Source organism: Neofelis nebulosa, chromosome 7 (genome assembly GCF_028018385.1).
Source record: "Neofelis nebulosa isolate mNeoNeb1 chromosome 7, mNeoNeb1.pri, whole genome shotgun sequence".
Taxonomy (NCBI): Eukaryota; Metazoa; Chordata; class Mammalia; order Carnivora; family Felidae; genus Neofelis; species Neofelis nebulosa.
This window is the reverse complement of record NC_080788.1, coordinates 53,581,308-53,605,567: the sequence shown is the minus strand read 5'-3', so window position 1 is coordinate 53,605,567 and position 24,260 is coordinate 53,581,308. Positions and strand designations below refer to the sequence as shown.

The window sequence follows — 24,260 nt, the reverse complement described above, 5'->3', positions numbered from 1 at the left end:
GAACACTCCACTGTGTTCACTGTAACACTGAACTTTGTGTATTTGTATCTAGCAGAGGGAATGAAAATTAGTAATCCTGAAGATCTGTTAAATCAGTTTCACGGATTTAATAATTTTCATTCTTTTTGAGTGTCACTTGTCCCTTACCTGAATTATGCCCTCAGTTTTTCTATCTGTAAAACAGGGGTGATCGTTTGTACTTTCCTCCTCCTCTTAGGACTAATGTTTCTTGTGATACAGAGGAAAGAATGTTGAACTGGGAGTCAAGAGAACTGAGCTCAGTCCTTCATCATGACTAGCTACATAGATCTTGGGCAAATCATTCAACTTGGTTCCTGCATCTCCAAAATTATAAATCTAAATTAAGCAATTTTTTAAGTCAGCCCCCAAATTAAAAATGATGTTTTTTTTAAAGAAAGGAAATGAGTTAAGTGGCCCCCTTCTTCTATCCAAGAATACCAGATGAGAGGAGACTTTCTGTGCCCTGTATATAAAGGGGGATTTTGCCTATGCTGGCCATAGTAGGTATGTGGCATCCATGTGCCAACCATAAATGTCATAGCAGCACACATAAGGCAGGAACTCAAAGAGGGTATGCGTGTCTTATTGGGGATAAGAATCCAGGGAAGTAGAGGCATGTGGATTATTTGGGATACTTTTGCACAAAGAGTATCATTTTTTTTTAATAAAAATACAACCTATTACTATGCATTGTTTTTAGACTTCCTAAGCTGTGCACCAACCCTCTGACTTACAGTTGGAGGGATTATCCATAGGTATACCCCAACAGAGAGGGATTGGAAAAAGAAATGGGAGGTTGCCTCTTATACCTATTAGAGTATTAGTCCCTTCTTCAGGGATGGACTCAAGTGTAGCAGGTGAAGAGCTTCCCCTGGTATTCATTTGATGATCATGCAAAGTTCAAGGCAAGTCATGTCACCTTCAACTCCAAACTTTTTGGGTACATATTAACATCTTAGAATCTATATGTGCCTATATATACCATCATATTTTCCAGTTGTAGGAAAGAGCCACAGGGTTTCTAATCAAAAGACCCGAGTTCGAGTCCCATCTGCACAAACTGGCTAGCTTTGGGCAAGATTGTTCAGATGTCTGAGCTGATTCATGTAAGGATCAAACAGAAATGTGTAGGGAGCTTTGCTTCAGGGCTAATCATGGCGGAACTGGCCCTCACTCTTTTACAAATCTTCTCCCACCGAAAAACTCATTTAGGGAAGTTTTTAAAATTAACTCTCTCTAAGACCCATCCCTTTGTCATGGAAACTTGAAGAGGGGCAACAACAAAAGCCAGAGGCTTTAGAACCAGGGGGGACAGGGCACTTCGGTCCTGCAACTTTGACACAACTTCCTTGGGGCAAAGCTCTGCTTTCTGTAGCATCATTTCCCCCTGGCCCTCCTCCAGCCACACCTGGCCTCGCTTCCCAGTCACCTTAACTTGGTGGCATGTCACTGGACCCGTTCAGGATCTTGGTTTGGCTTCCTCTCTACCTGTGTAGTCCCTAACTGTTGTGGTGTGGGGATGCCCCCCAGAGAGCCCCCTCTCAGGCTTTGCTCTCACAGAAAGTATGCATCAAAGAGTCCTATGCCCCACTTCATTTGGGATGTGCATCATGGCAAGGAATGGCGACAGGACCTGTGGCCACCACCACCACAGCCCAGCTGAGTGCGGTCTCCAGTTCACAGCCTGTGGCAGACATTGAAAATGCAGGATCCGAGTCGCCCCAGCTGACAGCACCAGGGGTTAAGGAATCTCTTTGGTGAAAAGACGCCTGAATCTCCATTGCCAGCCCAACTACTCAGAGGTCTCGCTTTACTAAGACTCCAGAGATTCTTTAAACATCAGCTTAAAATAATTGCTGGTGCCATTATGGCACAAAGAAAGCACATTGGCTGGGGGATCAGACTGGCCCTGGGATTAAAGCCCAGCTTGGCCAGTAACTGTTTAGGTAACATATTGGCCAACTGCTGAACCCGGTTTACACCTGTGTAAAATGGAGATGCTGATGCCTTTGCACAGCCGTTGTGAGGATTAAACAGAACTGCACATTGCAAAGTGCCTAGCTCACAGTGACTGCTCCAGAGGTTTTTCTTCCTTGCTTCCCTCTCACTAGAGAAAGCCCAAATTATCCCAAGTAGGATTCATTTAGGAGGGCTAACATTTTTCTGTTAAAAGTAGTAATTGATCAAGTTCCTGACTAATCATTTCAATTCAGGTATTAAGGGGTCTAAAGTAAATGGATTTATTCACAGCATGGACCACTACCACCCCCACCCCCCTGCAGCAGGAGTGCTTTGGAGTATGTCTGCCAGCTGTTACCTCCCTCCCCTCAACACACCGGCACCCCCACAAGCCCAATCGCAGCCAAAGTTTGAAGGAAAAGAGTCATCAAGTTTTGTTTAGGATTTTTAGATGCCAAACAAGGATTATGATGGAAATTCCCATTCATGAAATTAAAACTGCCCTTTTTCCCAGGAAGCCTTCACTAATGGAGTGTTTTCATTTCATTTGTTTTCATTTCCTGGTTTATGATTTATATTGAGACCATCCATGTGTATGTGTGTGTGTCTCAGAAGTAACACAGCAGGAGGAGTTGGCTTAGTTTATCATGGCCAGTCTAGTCAGAGTATTTCATTGTATATTTCAAATCTTGCCATTGTTTGTCCATCTTAGTCAGATGGCTCATTAAGACAGCCAAAATGACAAGCTCTACAGTGTCGTTGGCTCTCTTTGTTTCCTTATGCACAGATAAAGCATAGATGACACAAACCTCAAAGGACAGAGTGACTGGGTTTGAAAATTTTTAAAAGAACCGCTACAAAAACTTAGCTGTCATTTGCAATATGTTACCCTATCTTTGCTTATTTTAATTCCTCTCTATATTCAGGAGAATACCTAAAACTGGAAGTGTATCTAGACACAGCCAACAAAAGCTATATCTTATAGTTATTTACCCAAGTTCCTTAAAGCCACAAACATGTTTCTACAATAGCCATCACACTGCAGTATAAGTACATAAAATCTTTAGAGTTTTAAATGGCAAAGCTATATGTTTCTCTGTACTTTCATATTACATTGCTTTAAAAAGAGTTTCCGCAATTCAACTTAAAATACCTAAGTTGCTAAACTTATGAGCAAAACAATCACAAGAAGGAATTCTTTCTGCCTGAAGTTGTTAGCAGTAATAGAAATACAAGTCATAAGCAGCCTTTTAAATCAAGTGTAATCATATTGTGCTGATAAGGAGCCTTTTCTTAGCAGAACATTAACAAGTCCCAAATTTTCTGGGACCAAATTTTCTGGGATTGTCCTGATTCTGGATGCTCTGACCCATTGCCAAGCTCTGTATTGAGACAAAGTATCCCATTTTCTGATTCTCAGAAGATGACAGCATATCCTGTCCCCTTGGGTTCTAAAGATCTGTTATTTCAGCTAACCTCCCAATTTAAAGATAAATGACACATGCAATTCTTATAAAAAACAAAGTATCACCATCCCGACTTGTGTTGATTGAAACTGCAATTTTCTAAGGTCCGTTTGCTTCGATCTGTGATATTTCTGTGTAATGTTTCCAGGCTCAATCAGGGAGATTTTTATTTCACTCTTCACAAAATGTCCCCTTTTTATGCCCCACAAGTACCCCCAAGTGGGTTTATAATTAAATTACACAGTCTCAATCGAAGGGGGATGCAGATGAAAAACAATTGTTCCTCATCTCCAACTCCAATTTTCTAAAAAGACATTTAAACCTTTAACTCCTAGGTACCTAAAAAAGCAAACGAGGTGCAGATAGCTGGAATTTCTCCTATTTTTTTTGTTTTAGAATGAAACTTTTCTTAACGGCAATGAAAAAAAAATAGAAAAATGCTTGCTTTTGTGCTATGAAAGAGAGAAAAGAAAAAACAGTCCTTGAATATTTGCAACAAAAGACCATCACTTGCTACTGGAATTGACTGGATTAGAAAGCTAAAGTTTGGAGGTAAAATCATTTTGCTATTCTTTAAATATTTTAGCAGTTTAAAAATACCCTAGGAGGGGAAATATATGTATTCCCCTAGGAGTGCACACCACTCAGGGTGATATTCTGCACGCTCCTATTTTGCCACAGCGTGGATTTTCTTACCTTCAGATGAAAACCTACAGAAATAAACTCTGAGAAAGATAGATTGTTTCCCCCTTCCATCCTCATGTCAATGAAATATTTTGAGTGAACTGTTTTCTGATCACAAAATTTCTGTCCAAGTTGTATAACAAAATCAAGAAGCAGTTATTGAATAGAATACATTCTATTAAAAGTTAGCCAAAACCAACTAATAAGACCTCAGAAAATGCACACATTTCAAAGAATTTTGTTCTCTTCAATAGTTGCATGAGTTTTTTTTCTTTTTCAGGAAAATGCGCAAATATCAAGGTTACCTGGGTCTGCTGGTCACTTCCTAGTTTTTGGACTCTTGAAGATGGTGAGTTTTGCTAATGATGCGCGGCTGTTTAAGAACCGGGTGGCTTTTCTGGCAATCACTCTTTGTGTGCTATCTTTTATAAAGGTGCTTCTTGTTGCTAAGAGATCAGTTGCTTAGAGACCAAATCATTAAAAAAAATATATATGTCAGGGGCCAACATAAATTATAACCAAATTTTGTCATTTCAGCTGGCCCTCTGAAGGTTTGGCTTTTGTAATAGATTATAACGTACTAAGAGAAGGCAATTACTAATCACAAATAGAAAACTGACCATGAGGAGGAGAAAAGATCTGTGTGTAAACGCTCTCATGGACAGGGAGTAATGCCACGGATTCCCTGTGAAGGAGTTGCATCGTCATGAGGCTCTTGGAAACTTTGACTCCCTGTGGGGGTCGTAGACACATCCTGGGAATATAGATTCACATACACACACATACTTGTCCCAGGCAAACTTGAGTGCAGTTTGGAATACAAACACTTTTAGACACTGTGGAACCACTTTAGTCTTTTCCAAAGGAAAATCAGGAAACTGTAAGTTGGAAATCTGAAGCGATCTTAGGCTTCAGCCAGATGTATTCAGGTTTGAACAACTGTCAGTGCTTCAGGTTCAGGTGTGTATGTGCTGGTGGGGCAGGAGCTCGGATACAGAACTGCCTTTTATCCTCTCCAGCACTAACCAGGAGACAGGACTACTTACAACTGGTGAAGTACATAATGTTTGGCTTTGGGGTTCTTTCTTATCCCCTTCGTGGTGACTCTGCCCACGAAGCCCCTGTCCCTTCAAACTGCCACCTAAGAATTACCCCTCCCAAGGACATTAGCATTTTAGGACTAGGTTTTTTAAATGTAAGGCTCTTAAATTCCTTTAAATTCTATTCTAAAGGAATGGTGGCATTCCAAATTTCTTAATAAGTAGGGCAAGAGATGTTTGGGAGCAAGATAAAGCTGGACACAACCCATTACTGTATGACTTCATAACACAATCCCTCCTCCACTCCTCCCTCTCCCCCTTCCATTCTTCACAGGTCTCTTTGGTCTCATCTTAGGTGAGAAGCAAGCAAGCAAATAAGAGATCAAAGACTTGGTAGTTAAGATAAGAGGTAAAAAGGATACGTAGGATCCTAGAGATTTTTCCCCCTTACTAACCTCCAAAATGCTTGTCATCCTAGAAGACTTGACGCCTTTGGCTTGACTGTGATATACTGTATGTTGGAGAGAGAGCTGTAGGCTGGGGTGGACACACCAGGTGGGATGGCGAGAGGTCTGGCTTTCTCACTCTTTAGTTCTGGTCACTGTCAGATTGGCATCATTGTTTACACTCTCTCATTTACAGAGTAGATATAAGACCCACAACCAGCTTGAATTTATTTAGGAATATATAGAAGTTAAAAAAAAATACAACCTGTGCAAATGGAATGAGGTTAATGCTCAGTAGGAGTTCATTACAGGAGGAAATGAAACTCTGACTCTCCCCAACCTACGCTGTGAGTGACATGGACACAGAGCATGCGAGCATCACAGAATAAACCCAGGTGTACCAACTAAGCATACCTTTTCCCTTGAAGTCTTTTTCTTCCTTCTGATCCCCAAATTTCTCTTTATTCCCCCCCTTTTTGAGAGAGAGAGAGAGAGAGAGAGAGAGAGAGAGAGAGAAGTAGAAAGGGAAGGGATCCAAGATAGAAGAATTACAGGTAGAAAAAGGCAAGAGAAATAAAAATGTCCAAACATATATTCAGTACTTAGGAAATACCAGTTGAAGGAATAAGAAAGAGGAAGAGGAGGCTAAGGGGTAAAGAAGCTGTGAACCCCACTCTATGTTCCCAGAGGCAGAAGCCACCTTATGCTTTTCTTTCCCCTATTCCAAGTACTTTGTACAGGGCTTTTGCATTTAGAACACATTCATTTAGAATCAAATGTTTTTCTTAAATTCTAAGTCAAAGGAGAAAACAAGCAGAAGGGATGGGCCCAAGGGGGTTCAACTATTACTTGGCCCTGTATCCCATATGCCTGGTTCCCTCCAAAGGAGCATATTCTATAGACATTTGTATTTTGCACCTCAGTTATAAATAAAGGCCCACCCTTCTTCTTACCCATCAATTCTGGTATTTCTACTCCTTTGGCTCTGATTTGGCTCTCCCCTGTGCCTTGTGGCCATTTGCTTTGGATTGCTGCTACCTCTGAGACATGAGGCCCCACATCTTCTTTGCCTATCAGGAGGCACCATTCTGGATACCAGACCTTGGCAGGCTCCAGGCTTTCACCTACCTGGGTGGAGGTGAGGAAATGCAATTGTCTATGAAGGATCCACCCAGTTGTCAACACTATGTGGCTAAAGGAAATAAGCTTGGATCCATAAAGGCTTTGCCTACAAATGTCCCCACTTGAATCTTTGAAAGGAACTTTTTTTTGCATGCATGTGACTGTTTGCACCAAGGAATGCAGTCTGGAGTCATTTTGTGTCCCACAGTGTGGCAGGCCACTTATTCACAAGTCCAATAAACCACAGAGCCCCCACACCTTGACCCCACCACTACTGGGAAGCTGCCCAGCCCATGCAAGCTCCATCTCCCAATCTCAGGAATGGGGGAGCAGCTGGGAACTCTTAACAGTGGGCTCCTGCCTCCAGATCAGGAGATGTTACACTGAGAGACCTCAAGCCCCAAGGCATTCTCTGCAAAAGTGGCTGCCACTGCTGGTGCCTTTTGTTGGGGAATCCAGTGTCCCAATTCCACTCCTGACTGAGCACTTGAAGATCTGGATCCATTGACTGCCTGCCGCCCAACTGTCAGTAATTTCTCCAGGACTTGCCTCTCCTGTATGGGAATCCAAGACACCATTTCTAGAAAGGCTTACACAGGACCCTCTTTAGCTACAAGGTAGGAAGGACCCACTCCTATCCTGGGAAGTTCCAGGGTAGTGGCCTGCAACTCTCTTCATATTTCTCCAGGAAATTCCCAGAAGAGGCCTGTAGCGGAACATGACCTGCTAGATAAGGATGGAGGCTGCTTCAAGTGTTTGGAGTCCTCTCAAGGACCTCTGCATGCAACCTAGTACAAGCTTGACCATCACTAAAACGTTTGCTTTTTCCAAGCAATTTTACCTTGCCAGATGCCATGTGCTAGGCAGAAAGCTACTCTTTGAATCCAGGGCACCAGAGGAAGGCCTGCCCTGGAAAAGTCACCTCCAGCCACCCAGCCCAGTAGTTACTATTAGAAAGTTGGGTTTGGGGAGCAAGGGCAGCAAAGCACAACTGCCTCAATCTGAACTCTAGAGCACCTTTGGGAGGCATGAGATAAAGAGGCAGAGGGTCTGCTGTATTAGAGGACAGCTGCTCATGCTGGCCAGAGGTATGGCAACCGAACTTGCCCTTGTGCTGATTGCCTCTCTGGATTCAAAAACCTTCATCGTAGTCCACAGGGACTTCTGGCATGCTAAGACCTTGAGACACAGAGGCCTGAGCCAATGGTGAACAGACTTCAAGACACACATGGTTATAGTTGCCTTCCCTGATCATGCCCCCTGCACCCCCCCTTATAGCCTCGCCTCTCCCTTGCATTGATGGGAGGCCTTAAGGCATCACATTTCATCTTCCCCTTTTGGCACATTGTTACAGCTCTACTCAACAAAAATTCCTGTAAACATCTTGCTCCTCACCCAGATGCATCCTGATTTTGTGGGGGATATGCCCGTCCACATGCACACCCACCAGTTCTCCAACAATTACCTAAAGAGCAAGGCCAGACATAGTGTATCACTTGGGTGCTTAGGAAAGACTTGTTCTTCTTACACCTGTCACCAGCAATAGGCTTTATCCAACTATCCAGGAAAATTTACCTGTAATAACTCTATCCCATCTCTTGTGCTGGAACACCCCTTCTTCTCCCTACCCTCTCCCTCTCCACCCCTGCCACAGAAAATATGGCTTCCATCCACACCAAATTCCCAATGCTGTGGTCATACCAACACTCTGGAAGCCAGCTTGCCATTCCAGGAGTTACAACAACCTTCTTCTAGGAAGCCTTTGAGATACCTTGCTCTGATATGTTAAGGACCACAATGAAGAGTCCACCAACCACCACTCACTCCAGAGCAAGCACATGTGTCCAACTTATTTTGTTACCAGACATTCATTCAAGGCAGGGAGCTCTTGGACTACGATTTGTGTGATAATTAACATAACAAAAGATTACAGCCCAACAAGCACCACCACACATTCCAATTTTACTGCCTTTCTTGGGCAAAGAACCATGATGTTCTCATACATTGTCTGGCCCCAGATGACCCTCTTCACAGCTGGTAATTTACTTCTAGTCACTGCCTTTGGCAGCTTACAGGTATTAATTATACACATCTGTTAAGTAGTTTACTGAGTAAGAAAAGACTGGGGAGAGGGATGGGAAACAAGAGAAGAATATGATGTGGTGAGGGAAACGTGGAAGCAAATAGAAGCTAAGGGTCTTCTTGAACTTAATGAAGTGATGTATACAAGGTGTATACGCTGATGTTCACACTGAAAAAATTTCACAGAAGCCTACTAACTGAAATATTCTAATTCTCCAGAGAAAAAAAATGGGAGAGAATCACTAATTGCAACACAATTGCAGCACAATTATAAGCCAACAATGTTGTTTCAGCAAAGTACAATTAAACTGAGAAAAATTCTCTTAAATCAAACTACTCTCCATCCTCCTGTCTCTTCTGACCCCCTGTGAGTTCATCTATCCCTGTGTTCTTCCTCTTTCTACCTGTACGTCACCTCCTCTGTACATCAGCCACCTCTGATCTGCAGGTAAGCACCCTCCCCCCACCCCACTCCTCTGTACCCAATTGCTCAAGCCTAGGACAGACACACGTCTTTAAATGAGGTTGGCTAAGGTACAGGTCAAGAAGCAAAAAACTAACTGCTCTATCTTCAGGAACTTGTTTTGTTGCATTTTTTTCCCCTGTCTGAACCACAATTTTCAACCAGCAGAGTACAAAGTGATTCTTATTTCACTCATCACATCACATTTTGAGGCTGTGTGCTCTGAATACTAGGCATGTCCAAAGCCCACTGTGTAAAGGCTTCAGTCCTTTGATAGCTTAAGGGAATCTGCCTCAAGAAGAGTGTGTTTTTCTGTCTATACCCTCCAAGTCTTTTGATAGCCTAAGGGAATCCTCCCAAGCAGAGCAAATATTTTCATATTGTGTATGCTCCAGACATCATCACCTCCTCCCCATTCAGGGTTTCCCAACTGTTTTCGTTCTGCAGGGGATTTGCTGATTTGTAAGCATGGAGCAGGCAATCAGTAGAAGGTTGATGAAAGTCACCCAGAAGGAAATAAAAGGCAGGGATAATGCACAGGAGATACAATGGCTGGTGTACAAGCAAGAAGTGGACACTTCATGCCCATGATATCTTGAGAGAGGTAAGGTGTGGCAGATTCAGAATACACCTTTAGGAGTCCTCTAGAGATGACAGGAGGTGCCGCTCCAACTGAGGATGATTCCAGCAGGAAAAGCTTTCAATTCACCCTACTATCATTTCCATCTTTGGGTGCCATGGACAAGAGTGGGGCTTTCCACCATGTATTCCTCCCACTCATAACACATCCAAGTGACACCCACTCCAAACAAAACAGAATTTTTGGATGAGCTAGAAAAGTTATCAGTCTTTCTTTCCTTACTCATCCTGTCCTTCCCTAGACTAATCCCAAAGTAATGGAAAATATGTTCTTTAAAAAAAACAACCAAACTGAGGGTTGATGGGGGTGGGAGGGAGGGGAGGGTGGGTGATGGGTATTGAGGAGGGTATCTTTTGGGATGAGCACTGGGTGTTGTATGGAAACCAATTTGACAATAAACTTCATATATTGAAAAATAAATAAATAAATAAATAAAATTAAAAAGAAAAAAAAAAAGAAAAAACAATCAAGACTCTGGCCAAGAGAGAAGGTGGCATGCAATGGGTTAGCATGACTGTTTCCAAGAGGCACTACTAAAGCAAGGTGAACCCTGATGTGGCATGTTTCGCTGGCAAATTTGGACAGGTCTGTTTTGAAGCAACCAGGAAAAACCAAGCCCACTTGAACTTGGGGCTTCTTCCAGTGTGCCGGTTCCTTAAGGATGTTGTGAGGCTCCTGTCAGGTTGTCAGGCAGCTGTAGCTCTGTTCCTCCACAGATCCCCCAGGCCTCTTCTCCTCTCCTTGGCCCAAGCACCCTTTCCCTGAGTCTGCCCTGGCCAGGTCTTCTTCCTACTCTCAAATGGCCCCTTTCCCCAGTCATTCAGTTAAAACTCCCAAAGAAATACTAAATAGACTCCTGATGCTCTTCAGTGATTCAGGGCTAAAGCTATTAAAGGAAACAGAAGCACCACCTTCTTGATGTCCAACACAAAGCAGGTCCAGGTCACCAGATGAGTTTACTGACAACTAACAGGAAGTTCCAACTTATATGTATCTTGGGAGGTGGGGTGTGAATTGAAGGTGGAATGTTGACAAGTTCAATGCCTCAGTGAAATAGTCTGTGGAAGAGTAGATTTGATATACTTAAGCTAACAAGTATTATTGGAGTGAAATGTAATAGCTGCTTTTGTACAATAATTTAAAAGGACCATGAATTGGACATATCATCTTAAGGCACTGGAGTCTATCTTTCCCCAGCCTATCTCCCCTAAAAATTTATGAACCACTCAAGAGTAAGGATCATGTCTTACTCATCTTCCTATCTCTGGGCTGCCAAATGCCTATATCATTTAGTATTTGGGCAGTGATTTTTGAAAGAATGAAACTGTTTACTCTTTGCCTCATGTCATCAGCCCCTACCTTCCCTGGTCTTTCTCAGATCCTGACAACTGAGTTATCTGAGCTGTCAATCATGCCCCATTCCCAGACAAATCATGTCTTGAGACAAGAATTCTTATTCATGCGGCCACAACTCTGCCCACTGTCCAGTGTGGTTCCAACTCACTGCCCACCCCCAGGAGTCTAATCCGGGCCTTGGTGCCCTGGAGATGACTCCTAGTGTTCCACAGCTGCTATTCAAGTCACAGATTCCACCATCCCACACCCCTTATGATTCCCCTGCTGAAACTTGGGACTCTTGCACCTGAGGCTTTGCCACTAGGTACCCAGGAGTGTTGGACCTTGTTTCCTTGCTCTGGATCAGCCTGTCTAGTGAGCACTATAGCTCTACCTCCTCACTCTCCCACATGCTCCTGCAGCTCATTTATCCCCTTAGCCTGCTCCTCTGCTTTTATTCTCCACCCCCTGCCCTCACCTTCTATTCTACTCCCTGGAAACAGAAGCCCCAGAGGCCCTGATATGAACCCCTGGCCCAACAGCTCGCTCCCTGTTAAACTCAGGACTATTCCTCTCTGCTCGAGGCCTGGTCTCTGCTTTGCAACTCTGATGGGACATACCCCACCTCCATTTTGTGAACCTCTGGTACTGACCATTTGTTTAAATCATGATAGGAGGTTGCTGTGCCCTTTGCCCTCCCATCTGTCCCTCTAGTTATTGCATGATCTGCCCACTGTTGATGAGAAGGTCTTGCTATCTTTCAGACTGTTTTGCCAGCTTTTAATACAACAAAAGTATCTGAAATATGGTGCATGACAGCCACCCCCCCAACACACACACACACACACACACACACACACACACACACACACACTTGTATTCCAGCTTCCTCTTGTACTGCCAAGAGAAATGGAAGGTGTGCTAAGCTGGAGGGGTTGTTCTGAAATGAGTTTACTGCTATAGAATATAGAACTAGAGTTTTTGGTTACATTTTTCATGGAAGGAGGGGATATGGGATACAGATTTTTCACAACCAGACATGCTGAAATTATCTGGGACAGTCCCACTTTCCTGGTGTTTTATTCAAAGAAGGTAATTTGTTTTTTGCTTTATTAAATATACATGTGTCTGTATTTCAAGTGCCTTGTTAGACTTCATACACATTTCCAAAAACATTTTAAAAGAATTCCTTCTCAAATCATGAATTTGGGAAAAGAGGGCCCTTGGATGAGTAGGTGACCACACCATCGCTTGTGCAGTTCTTGGGGATGGTTAAGGGCATGGAGCAGCTCTCCCAGGTGCCCCTGTACCTGACTCCTATCCAAGCTTCATTTTCCAAGAGTCATTCTCTCATCAACAAGGATGTGAACTTGGCTCTGCTTGTCATCTTTCTTTGCTTCTTCCAAGCCAAGATCTTGGCTTCTTCCATCTTCCAAGAAGAAGATATAAACCACTGTCCTGTCTCTAGCTGGGTGGGTACTTTGGGACCTTCTTCAATGCTTTGAGGGCACATTTGTCCTCAAAACTCTCAGCTGCCCTCTTTTCTCCCCACTCGCCTCAGGAGATTTTGGGTCATCCTTTCCCCAGCCATTGCCAGAAAACTTTTCTGAGGCATTCATCTCTTCTTATAAGTGGGAGGCAACCCTGTTACCTTCTCTAGAGCTCTTTGTATTTTAAGCCTTTAACCAGTGAATCAAAGAATGAGACCTTCTCCCATTGTAGGAATATTTGCATTGAACCTCAGGGGACTGAAGGAGTTAGGGGAGGCTCTCTTCCAGTGCTCCAATGTCCTACACACACTCATACTGTCAGACCCAGAAGAAGCTGGTGAGTGTCAAGCATGAACAACTGCCACATCCCTCCACCATGCCCCTTCCCCACCAGTGAACTTCAGGCCCACTAGTGGGTGAGTGGCAGGCAGACAGCAGGTGTGAAATTGAAGTTGAGTCACAAAACCATCTTTTGAAAGCTGTCTTCCTTGGCTGGTCCCAGCCTGCCTGGGCCTGCTCTCCTCTAACTCTTCAGAGTTTCTCTTTTCTTCACATTCCTACTCAGTTTCCCAGGAGCCACCTGGGAAGGAGGCAATATGTTTACCTTTGCACTGTGCCTGGCACATAGTAAGCACTCAGTAAATGTTAGCTGTTAATAATAAAATGAATAAGTCCAGAATGGGATTCATGGGATACTTGCTAGGCCTGGTCAAGGGACTGAGATGGTTTTACATTCCCAACACATGGTAGACTATTCATTTCATGTTTCTGAACTGGAGAAAGTTTCAGTTCTTCAAAGTGCAAAAATAATGCCTGTCAGCCAAAGGACAATGATAGGAGTTCCTTATTCCTAAATCTCCACGAGAGTTTGAAAAAAGTTTTCATCCAGTAGGTAAACATCTTGCTCAGTGCTAAGATGGAGATTTATGACCAAAACACTACCCATCTGTCTTCTGTCTTGGCTGTGAGAATTCCAATGGCCAGATGCTGTAGAGAACTTTCAAAGGACCTGGCACCTTCTACAGAATGAGGTGAGCTAGTGAGGTGTGTTAAAACCAATTAAGCAAGCAATATTTGCAAGATTCTTACCTAAAGCCAAGAAGCAGAAGATAAACAGCTGAGGTTCTGCCTTCAGAGTACAGAGTTAATATTGGTGCCTTAAGCCCAGGATCATAGCATTGTTTTTTTTTTTTTCCTCCCCACTTCCCTGTCACATTGCTCTGCATCTAGGCATTAGAATTTTGCCTCCATTTCCTGAGACTGTCTGGATTTCTAACTGGTCCTCTAGTAGTGCCTTGACTTCTAAAACTGCTTAGCCTGGGTAGAGGCTTGGATCCTCTGCCTAAGACTTGCCATGCTTCTTGCCCTGAGGGCTAGAGCACAGCACCTAGGTGCAGGTGAAGCAGCCACTTCACTTTGAACATCACCAGGGCCCCACAGCATTGTGCCCAACCTTTAGATTGAACACCAGTGGGTGGAACACTAGTTACCCTTCCCTTCCCTTCCCTTGCCCCTAGAGTATGTGTAAGTTTGGTCCCAGCATGCCTTGTGATTGGGCCAGCCTAAATTTGGCAGAAAACTAGGTTGAGAGGCAGATTATAAAAACCTTGAAAGTGAATATATGGAATCAGGGGTGAGGACACTGAAAGTTTTTAACAAGGAATTCATACAATCAGAGCTGTGTTTCAGGCAGTGGCAATGGGAAAGGTGGATTGGAATGGGAAGAACCTAAAGGCAGAGAGACTGGCCATGGACCCAGATAATTTCCCCTCAAGGTAGAAAGGAGGGGACCAATGTGAGAAATGGTTTGGAAGAATTGGCATGGATTTGGGAAGGTATAGGGAAAAGGAAAGTAATTACATTAACTGAACAATTGTAAAACCAGCTCCTGAATGCCTTCTTCCCTGGCTGGTCCCCTGGCTAAGCCACATTCCTCTAACTCCTCAGTTTCTACCTGACTTGAGGTTCCTGTGCAGGTTACCAGGAATCACCTGGGAATGAGGCAAGCCCACTTTAGAGGGACAAGTTCATGATAACAAGAAATGGGCAAAAGGACCAACATTTAACAAGTACTTATTACAGAATGACCATTGGTAGCATCCATGGAACAAGAGAAAAAAGGATCTTGCTTCAAAGACTACACAGAAAAGTGTAGAACCAGGATTCTAATCTAGGGGTGTGACCCAAAGTCCTTGCCCTTTGCACTGCAGAATGCTTCTCTAGAGAAGCCAAAAGGAGAAGCAAAATAGAAGGTAGAAAATGGCTTTGAACATGTCAAGGGGCTGGCGGGACAGGCAGCAGTGCAGCCTGCAGTTTGAAATGTGGGCATGGAGATCTGGAAATAGATCAGGACCAGAAGATATGAATCTGGGGGTCAGTTAGTTGAATGGCCATTACATTGGAAACTCCAGGACACATCAAATCTCCCACATAGAGGGTAGAGATCAGGGTCAAAAGCTCAGGCTGGAGCCCTGAGGGATACCCTCGGCTGAGGAACTGATGAAGAAACAGAATAGATGCCACCAGAGTAGAATGAAAACCGGGAGAGAGCCATTTAACTGGAGTCCAAAGGAGGACAGTGTAAAAACAGGAAAGAGAAACCATTAGCTTGGAACACTTGACACTGACAAATGAGTGAAACATAAAACAAACAACAACAACAAAAATAACCAAGAAAAGGCCAGCAGCTTCAGCAAGGATCACAGTGGTGCTCTCCATCAATCAGATCCAGTCAGATGGTGGGCAGGGGAGCCACTGAGATAGCAAGTATGGACTCTTCTTTCAAAAAATTTGGCAGTAAGAGAGGACTGGAAAAGGTGGGAGGCCTGGAGGGCCTCTTTGGACAGTCAACTGAACTGCACAGACTTAATCACCCCATTCTTAACCCGTGCAATGCTTAAAGAGAGAAATCATCCCCAACCAGATTATGTATCACCCCTGGACAGACCACACTTTCGTTCAGCAGTTTTGTAACCCCACCTTTCAACCCTAGCTCCTCAGTGGTAGTAATTCTGCCACCATCACTGGCCTATAAAGGTAGATACTGTCTAGTATGATGCTAGAATCTGGGAGATCATCCTAGCCCTCCAAGCAGCAGTGGGAATGGCTCAGGCTGGCAAGGAGTCTTGTAGACCCAAAAATACCATAGAAAGCTTTGAGCATTTTCATAGACTGGCAAATCATATCTGACTTTCACAAATGTAGCCTATTCCTTGGCCTCTTCCCATTTCTTCTGCCTTTGGAGGGAGGCTGTCCAAGGAGAATGATGTCAAAAGCCAAGGAGAGACCTCCCTTTACTTGGGGCCACACGCACAGGAGTCAAGTGTGAGTGAAATCCAGCCCCTGCTTCCTTGCCAAGTGTTATATCCATCCAGATAGGACACCTTTTTCTAAATTGCACAAAGGAGCTTGGGCCTATACATTTACATTGGGAGGGGGACTGGGGTCCTTCAACATGGATGGAGAGCAGCTGTCTCCTCAGGAGAAGCCCTTTTCTCTGATAGGGGCCCTTTAGTGGCCACAGGCCCAGTCCCCAAGGACCAGGCGCTCTGCTTCTCTGCCCAGCATTGAGGGGCTTGCCAGGAGAGCTGGGGTTCGGTGTTCCACGAAAGGTCTACCTGAGGGAGGAACACTGGTAACACAGGGAAAGGGGCCCTGATGATCTGCTGAGTTGTGGGGAACAAGCCTTAGGGGTTCAATGCCTGGTGCCAAATGGTGTCCACTGCAGAATTTGCCCAAATTATTTTAAACAGAAAATTAGCTAGTCTGAGCTCCTGCCCCCACCCTTGAATGAGCCCAATGAGACTAGACTATAAGAGGTTAAATCATGTGAAAACCCTTATTTTTTAATGGAACTACATTTAGTCAAGAACCACTTGTGTAGGATAGGTCTTCAAAAATTATTGCCATTTGCCAGAGAAAATGTGCTTTAATTCCTTGATGCCAAAGAATGTCTGATACATTGTATAATGAAACTAGAATAATTGAACCACTTGTTTATTACAGAGCTCTCTAGCCAAATACTCTAAATTCTTCAGTGGCTGAGTGGGCTTGCAGTGAATTAACAATGTTCTTTTCTTAAAAAAAATAATAATTTTGAGGTAGGACACAATATTTACAAAAGATTTTTTTGTGAAGCGTTACTAAATGCTTTTTACTCCCAGAAGGATCATGTATTATTCTTTGTTGATAATGCCAGGGTGATTCAGAAGGACAAGTGAGACGTTGACCAAAGCATTAAGCAGGAGTCCAGACCAGCTTTACCCTGGCCAGTTTTCCTCTCAGTTCCCACCAGAGATCTTCCTTTGCATTTACACTCCCCTAACCTACTGCCCCTTTCTCATGGAGTTCCTACCAAATTGCCTTGCCTCCAGGTAAACCAAAACACCAATCCCCCACTATCACCCCATGAGCTGGGAAACCCTATAAAGGCAAAGACCATAGAGTATTAATGTTAACATCCTTGTCCTCAAAAGCACACCAGAGTACTTCACACCTAGGAGGCTCTCAGGAAGGCATTGATGTTGGGTATAGACCTCTAGAGTTAAGTGAGAGACTGGAATAAAAATGGAAAAAAATCCAAACTCATGGATGCTTCCTTCCTCCATCCCACTGGACTTGACTGAGGCAGTCAACTTCTTCACATTTCCTGAGAAGACTGAGGGGCCAACAGGTCAGGTCTGAAAGCTGGCCCTATCACAAGTCACAAAGCTCTGGCATTAGGGGAGTTTGGGGAGTGCAGAGAAGAGTGAGAAAAGAGAGAAGTGGCTCAGGAAAATATGGCCAGGCTGACCAAGGCAAGCAGAAGGATGTTTCAAGGTGTGTGGGAGCATTTTAAAGATTGCAGACAGATTGAGTTTGAGGACAACAAAGGAAAGGCCCCTAGGTTTCAGGAAGTTGCTTCTCGATTTTTCCATTGTCTCCTGAGAGGTGAGAATAGAAGCCAGGTAGAAGAGAAGTAAGAAGGGCTTGGGAGGGTGGGAGGCAGCATGGCAAAGACTACACATTTCCAGAGCAATAGGGGATAACAGGTTGGGGGTGGGGGGTGGGGTGGCATCTTTGTCAGACTGCAGCTGGGGGAGGGGGCAGGTGTTGGGAGTTCATTTTAGCAGCAAACATCTGGGGAGGGGTTATGGTAGAAAGGGCCTTGAGAGAACGAGTCTAAGGAGAAGTAAAATACATTCTTCCTCTGAGACTGGAGGATTTGAAATAGAAAAGAATGGCTGTAGATTTGACATGCTTTCATGAGTACCCCTCTCCTAAATCAAGATGGCACACACACAGGGTAACAGGAATGGAGACCTTCACAGTCAATTCTTTATAGTGTGGGCTAGACACTTAAAAGAACAAGCAGTAATGTGGATCCACTGACCTTCATCACATGTCACTTATCACCTCTAGACTGATGATCCTCAGGGCCAGTCCATGGACCAGTGTCTTTCCATAGGAAACTTCTCACTGAAATGAGGTTCCTTTTTTTTTTTTTAAAGCTGCATTCAATGTAAAGGACTGCCCTTTATGCTGAGATTATATCCTCTTCACTTTTTTTGGTATTAAAATGGTCTATGCTGAACATGAAACAACGACAGTAGATCAGAGTTTGGTTTTTCCCTCCATGTCTTTACTTAGCAAAAGAAAATAATGCTGTTCCTCATGAGTCCTCCCTCTGTCACCACTGCCATTTATTTTTCATGTTCCTGTTTGTGAAATAAATTATTGGGAATAATTTTTCTGAAACTAATGTTTATATATCTCCAAAATACAGTTTTAGAAAAATTATTTTGAGCACCCAAGAAAAGACATTTCTGGTTGGTCTCCCTGGTTAGGACTCACACCCTCAAGCCAGTGTGTCAGATGAATTGTGAATTATTTCCTTGGAAGCCCACCTTAAACAGAGACACCAATGAACAGGTTTGTGGTGGAAATCAAGCTCATGTAGCGCTTGAGATCTCAGACCTTTAGGCCTGGAAGGAGTTTTAGAATTATTTTTGTCATCTAATCTGGATTATTCTGAGGCCCTATCGGAGGGAGCAGATTTGCCCAAAGCCACAAAAACAACTAGCAGTAGAGCCAAGAGGCCCAGTCTCCAAACCCCCAGGTGTCCCTCTCCCATCTCTAACTTGCCCTGGCTCAGGATCAATGGCAACCTCCTCTTTCCCAGCAGGCAAGTTGTAAGCCAAATAGCAGCTAGGCCTAGAGGGTGGTACATGGGAATAGAGAGCCATTTTCTTCTCTATAATAATGGCTGTTGCTTCAGTGTTTAATGCCTTCTTGATTGTATCACTCAGAACTGCTGCTGCAGCCCCTCCTCAGTTCCCTCCTAGAGGGGCTTCTTTTCCAATGACCCAGGGGTCAGCTCCAAGGCCCAGGCTCTCATAGTCTACCTCAACCTCCACAATTTCAACAAGGCTTTCCTGCAGATTCCTTCTCTGCCAGCTCCCTCGCTCTCCTCCCTGTTTAGTGCCAACCCCAGGAGTGTTATCTTCTTTTTAGTGAAGCAGACCTTGTGGGAATCCCAGTTCTACCAACTAGCATTTACATTTTCACAGTTGCCTTTGAGGCTTAAAGGTCAGGAATTATAAACAAGAACACCTCTAGGGCTGGTGGAGACCTAGTAGAGTCACCGTATGCTGGGGCTGTAAGGGACATTATAGACAGGGTGCCGTAGGAGCATGACAACGGGGGTGAGGGTGCAGGATTTGGGCCATTCTGAGGAATGGATGGAGGACCTAGGAAAGTTTCACAGAGAAGAAATTTGAAGAATGAGTTAGAGGCAGAGAAAGGATCTTCTAAACCCAGATCTCTGCCCCTAGTCACAGAATTGACATCAGAGAGCAAAGAAAGACTGGACAGGAGAATTGCAGTAAGAGCCAGGGAGGACCCACCAGCTGGGATGCAGCTACTCTTTGGGGTAGCATAAAATTAAATGGCCCTCTACTGATTTGGGTGAAGCCCCAGGTGATGGTATAAGGTTATCTGTTCACTGACTATAAGCTGATATTTAATGCCCAAATGCCATTTAAGTTATTCTATATTTTTGACTTATTTATCATTTTTAGAGCCAATAGAATAATTCAAACTTTTACGGAGCCCATGCCATGAAAAATTAAGTATAAGAAATTGTTTCAATTGTTATATTGACATCTTACTACCATTTATGCCCTTGGGTGATGATTAATAGTAATGGTATAACTACTTCATAGTGCATGCTATGGTAAGATATTTAGTTAGAGATGTGTCATGAGCTTGTGTTTTTAAAAGTTGATGTGTATTATTTAACATAAAAGAATCCAGAAACATTCTATCTTTGTAGAAAGATCATGTGGGAATCAGGAAGACTTGGCTTCTCACCCTGGCTCAGCTCCTGGCACTAAGTATCTCATCCCTAACTACTGTTCACTTTACTTTATTATCATAGAAAGAAAACAGTTGCATAGGGAGGGGGGAAAATGGAATAGATGGCTTCTAAGGATTCTTCCAGATTTGCCTTTATTATGATGGAATTTAAGGGATTCTTTTATTAAACAGTGGTCCAGAACATTTCCTTCCATGCCTATATTGTGCATCCTTTGCTTCTGAAACCCTGAACCCTTGCTTTCTCAGTAACTCTTAGCATTGCTAGTTTGTTGTCTAAAAAATTGCTCAAATGCTAATGATCATTGTCCCACTTTAGTTGTTGCTGAGGAAGAGCCAACAGGACTAGGTAAAGTGAGAAAAAGGAACTGGGTTGGGGGCAAAGAATCACCCCTAGGATAATGGATTACTATTTTTCTTCAAATTAGAAAACAAGTTCTGAGCTGACTGCAAATGTAAACTTGCTCACATGGCTTGTGGGAAGCTGGGAAAGAAGGTGGCTGGGCCAGGCCCCCACTGGCCAGCTCCATCTGTGTGGATTTCTTGGAGCCAGCAAGGGTACTTTCTGACTCCTTCAATCCTCTGCCTCTGAACGCTTCATAAAGAGGCAAGGGGACTTCTACCAAAACAGAGGACTCTTCCTCCTGAGCCCCCCAAGTACTCCTTTCTATTGCTGGTGGCATTTTCTGTCTGATGGTAACTGGGCTTCTTACCATCACCAGGGCTTCCTTTTGATCCCTGGTTTACATGGCTTTCTGTTGAGCAAATAAACACACATTCATCCCTGCCCCCAACAAGACAAAGGCAATTCATTCATAGGAGCTGCTGCCCAGCTGACAGATGTTCTGGCCTCCTGGCCCTGTAGCCTGGCATGCTGTTGACCTTAAAGGTGAAAGGCTCTGTCACCCATTCTCATCCCCCAGTTGGCCAGTTGCTACAAAGGATCATCAAGAATTCTGACATTTGTCTTTCCTCCCTACTCCTGCCCCCACAGCTCTTAGTGGCTCTTAGGACAGAGCTGTTCCCAAAGTGGCCTTTGATCAAATCAGCTGGAGAATGAAAAAGATGGGCCATGTGGCCAGGATTGCCTTGCCACAGCTGCTCAAATACTTCTGTAGACTTGACTATGCTCTTGCAAAGACAAGGCCATGAGGAGCCCTTTTAGGCACTTCCCCACAGAGAGAGAGCAATGAGAAGCCCCTTTTTAGGAATTTAATGGCTGAAAAAATAAAGCCACCTTTCTGGCCTTAGCATCACATTGGGGCTCAATATCTTCATTTGTAGTTTACGGCCTAGTGGGGGAAGAAAAGACCTCCACTAATATGCTGTCCAGGTTTTAAGAGTCTAGGGGAGTTCCCAACCAAATGGTTGTTGAGCCCAGAGAAGGAAATGTTGACTTCCAACAGGACACTCATGGAAGGTTCTACAGAGGAGGTGACATTTAAGCTGGGCCAAAGGAGAGGTAGAATTTCACTGGACAGAAATGGAGATGGGAGGGCCTTCATTTATGCAGCTGCTTCTGTGTGAAGGCAGTAGAATGCAGAGCCAAACTGAGCAGCAGGGAGGGTGGAAGAGTTTCCGATGACGTGAGACAGACCATGTCACCACAGACACTATTCCAGTTTGTCAGCCTGAGAATCCTGAGCCACAGGAGTCTTGAGCCCAGTTTGAGTAAAACTCTTCGTACCCATTTCTTCATAGAAATTCATAGAGCATTTTGAGAGGAAAGTAACCCCTAAAGGGTCCTTAAAAAGCAACTCCATGATCTCGATTCACCTGATTCCCTCTTTGTCTAGGCTTCTTTGGAGTCTTCCAACATTTTTCTACATAAGTTACTGAGTGTTCTATGCTTGTACACCAAACCACAACTAACAAGAAGGTCTACAGCCTATTAGCTTGTCTTTGAGAGCTAAGACTCTCTAGAAATCACTTAGGCACTTTTCAGCTCTTTTCATAGGAAATCATCTCTGGAGAAAATGATCAAGTGCACTAGAAAGAGGTTTGAGTCACATGTGACAACATTAAGGGGTCAGTTTCACTCTGCGAATAGGGCAGAGACTTTTAAAAATAAAACCCTAAAGCACCTGCTCCACCATAGCTGTCATGTTTTGGAGCTCTAGACCTCCTGTGCCTCCTGCAGAGTCTAAGCAGTACCACCATCAGCTCCTTGTCTATCCCTACACTGGGAACCAGCTCCTACTGCTTTTCCCTCCTACAAGGAAGAACGTTTTCCCCAAATTGCATCCATCTTTGGTGCCTTTTTACTGTATCAAATGATTGAGGATCCCTTTTGATGAAACTATTGTTTTTTTGTTTAAAAGTGTAACAACAAGAACATTGCCCTTCAGAAAATCATCACCCCCAAAAACAGAAAACAATAGTAGGTGACAAATTGACACCAATATGATAGAAGGCCAGCAAGGTGTGATCAGAGAAACAGCAGGAAGGAGAAAGAGGTGAAGAGAAATGAACAGAAAGCTAAAAAAGGAAACTACCTTCCCAGGTGAGATAATGCAATCAAACCAGGGAGTGGAGAAGCTCTTAGAGAGAAATCAGATCTCAAGGGACCTACCAGAGTAAGGGTTACAGGGGCATTTTGCTTGAGCTGGGAACAGCATAGAAAAGCTAGACTTTTAAGGCAACTCATAGGAGGCAGAGGTTAGGAAGAGTTTGGAGGCTGAAAGAAATGATGTGGGACAATCCCCAAAGACAAGTTATCACACTGGCCATATTGCCAGTCCTGAGCCCAAGTTATTGACTTGTCCATGTTGCCCCTTGTTATTTGCCTCCCCCTCTCTGATGATACTGAGATGATTTGCACTATTTTATGGAAGTTCTTGCCCAACAATAGCAGACACTGAGCATAAAACTTAGAGGGCACAAAGCTTGCTTTCCAAATTAGGTCAATTTAGGCTTTATAATAACCCTGGTTGACCAGAGGCAGAATTCACCTCATTCTGGATGCAGGGGCTATACCTCCAAGGCCAAGGCTCCCCTGCCCAGCTAGGTGTATAAAAGGTCAAGCAGAGAATGAATGTCCCCTCCTTCCTCCAGAAGATTCTTAGAATCAGGGACCACAGGTCTGCATGCTGACCCTACTCTGGCTAACCCACCATGCCTACCTTCCTTTTTTTTTTTTTTTTTTTTTTAATGCTGCCATCCAAGGCAAGCTACTACACTCTCAGGCCTGAGTCTTGTGCTCTTCATCCTTTGATTGACTAGACCTGATTTATCTGCCAGCTTTTCATCCATACAGTATTACTGGGTTGCTTTGTCTCTCCAGGGCTGGGGTTACTGCTGACTAAATTCAGCTCACTGGGAATGAATAGAATCCTGGTTAAGTACTAGCTATGTTTGGGCTTAAAAACAAAAGTCCCAAGGGGGTGATGCCACCAAAGATTAAAAATTGTTCTTGGAAGTTGTACAAACATTTTAAAAGGTGTAATATTTGGGTAATGGTTTCTCTGCCAAGGAAACGCTTTCGCAAGATTCCCTCTGTAACCTCTACAAAATGGTAGAGCTACAATTCTAAAATGGCAACAAAGGGAAAAAGAACTGGATTAAATACGTAAAGTGTGGACTTCTTAAATAAGTTTCCCCTTTTGTCTTTAAATTATCATTCAGTTGCCCCTTCTTGGCCATTTTGTTGTTCTCATCAAGCAGTTTATTACCAACTTCTCCCCACCCGTGTCAGCTGCAGTCCTCTTCTTTGATTTCTGCCTACAGAGTCTTCAAAACATGTGCCTATACTGTTACTGCTGACAGACATGAACTAAATACCAACCTGATACTCTTGCAAATTCAAGTGAACAGGCCTCAGTATATTCACTCTTTGGTGTCCCATCTCCCGTTCTACTGTGAAGCCTCACTGCTCACTTGAGGGCATTCATGGAGAGAACTTACCTAGGCCCAGAGGTGTATCATTCGCTCCCCCTCCAAACACAGACTCATAGAATAATGGGGTTGAGGGTCCTCCTCACCACCACCATCAGAGAGCACTTGTCATTCCAACCTTATGTTCTCAACTTTTAGCCATCATGCCTTATAAATTATGACCTGTTTTCATCTGGGCAACATTGGGCAAAATGTTAAAGCAGGCAAAGTGTCATCCTTGGTGTCCTCTTACTAGAAAACACACCTAGAGTATCCTTTGGCTTTT

At 43.8% G+C, this 24,260-nt stretch overlaps 1 long non-coding RNA gene across 1 annotated transcript; it reads left to right on the top strand.

Annotated features, from left to right (window-relative positions):
* The first annotated feature begins 3,839 nt into the window (after nt 1-3,839).
* On the top strand, nt 3,840-10,008 carry LOC131516572 (uncharacterized). The gene is made up of 3 exons (XR_009264154.1): nt 3,840-3,998; nt 4,411-4,479; nt 9,731-10,008. It is a non-coding gene; the product is annotated as an uncharacterized LOC131516572 (long non-coding RNA).
* The last annotated feature ends 14,252 nt before the right edge of the window (nt 10,009-24,260 follow it).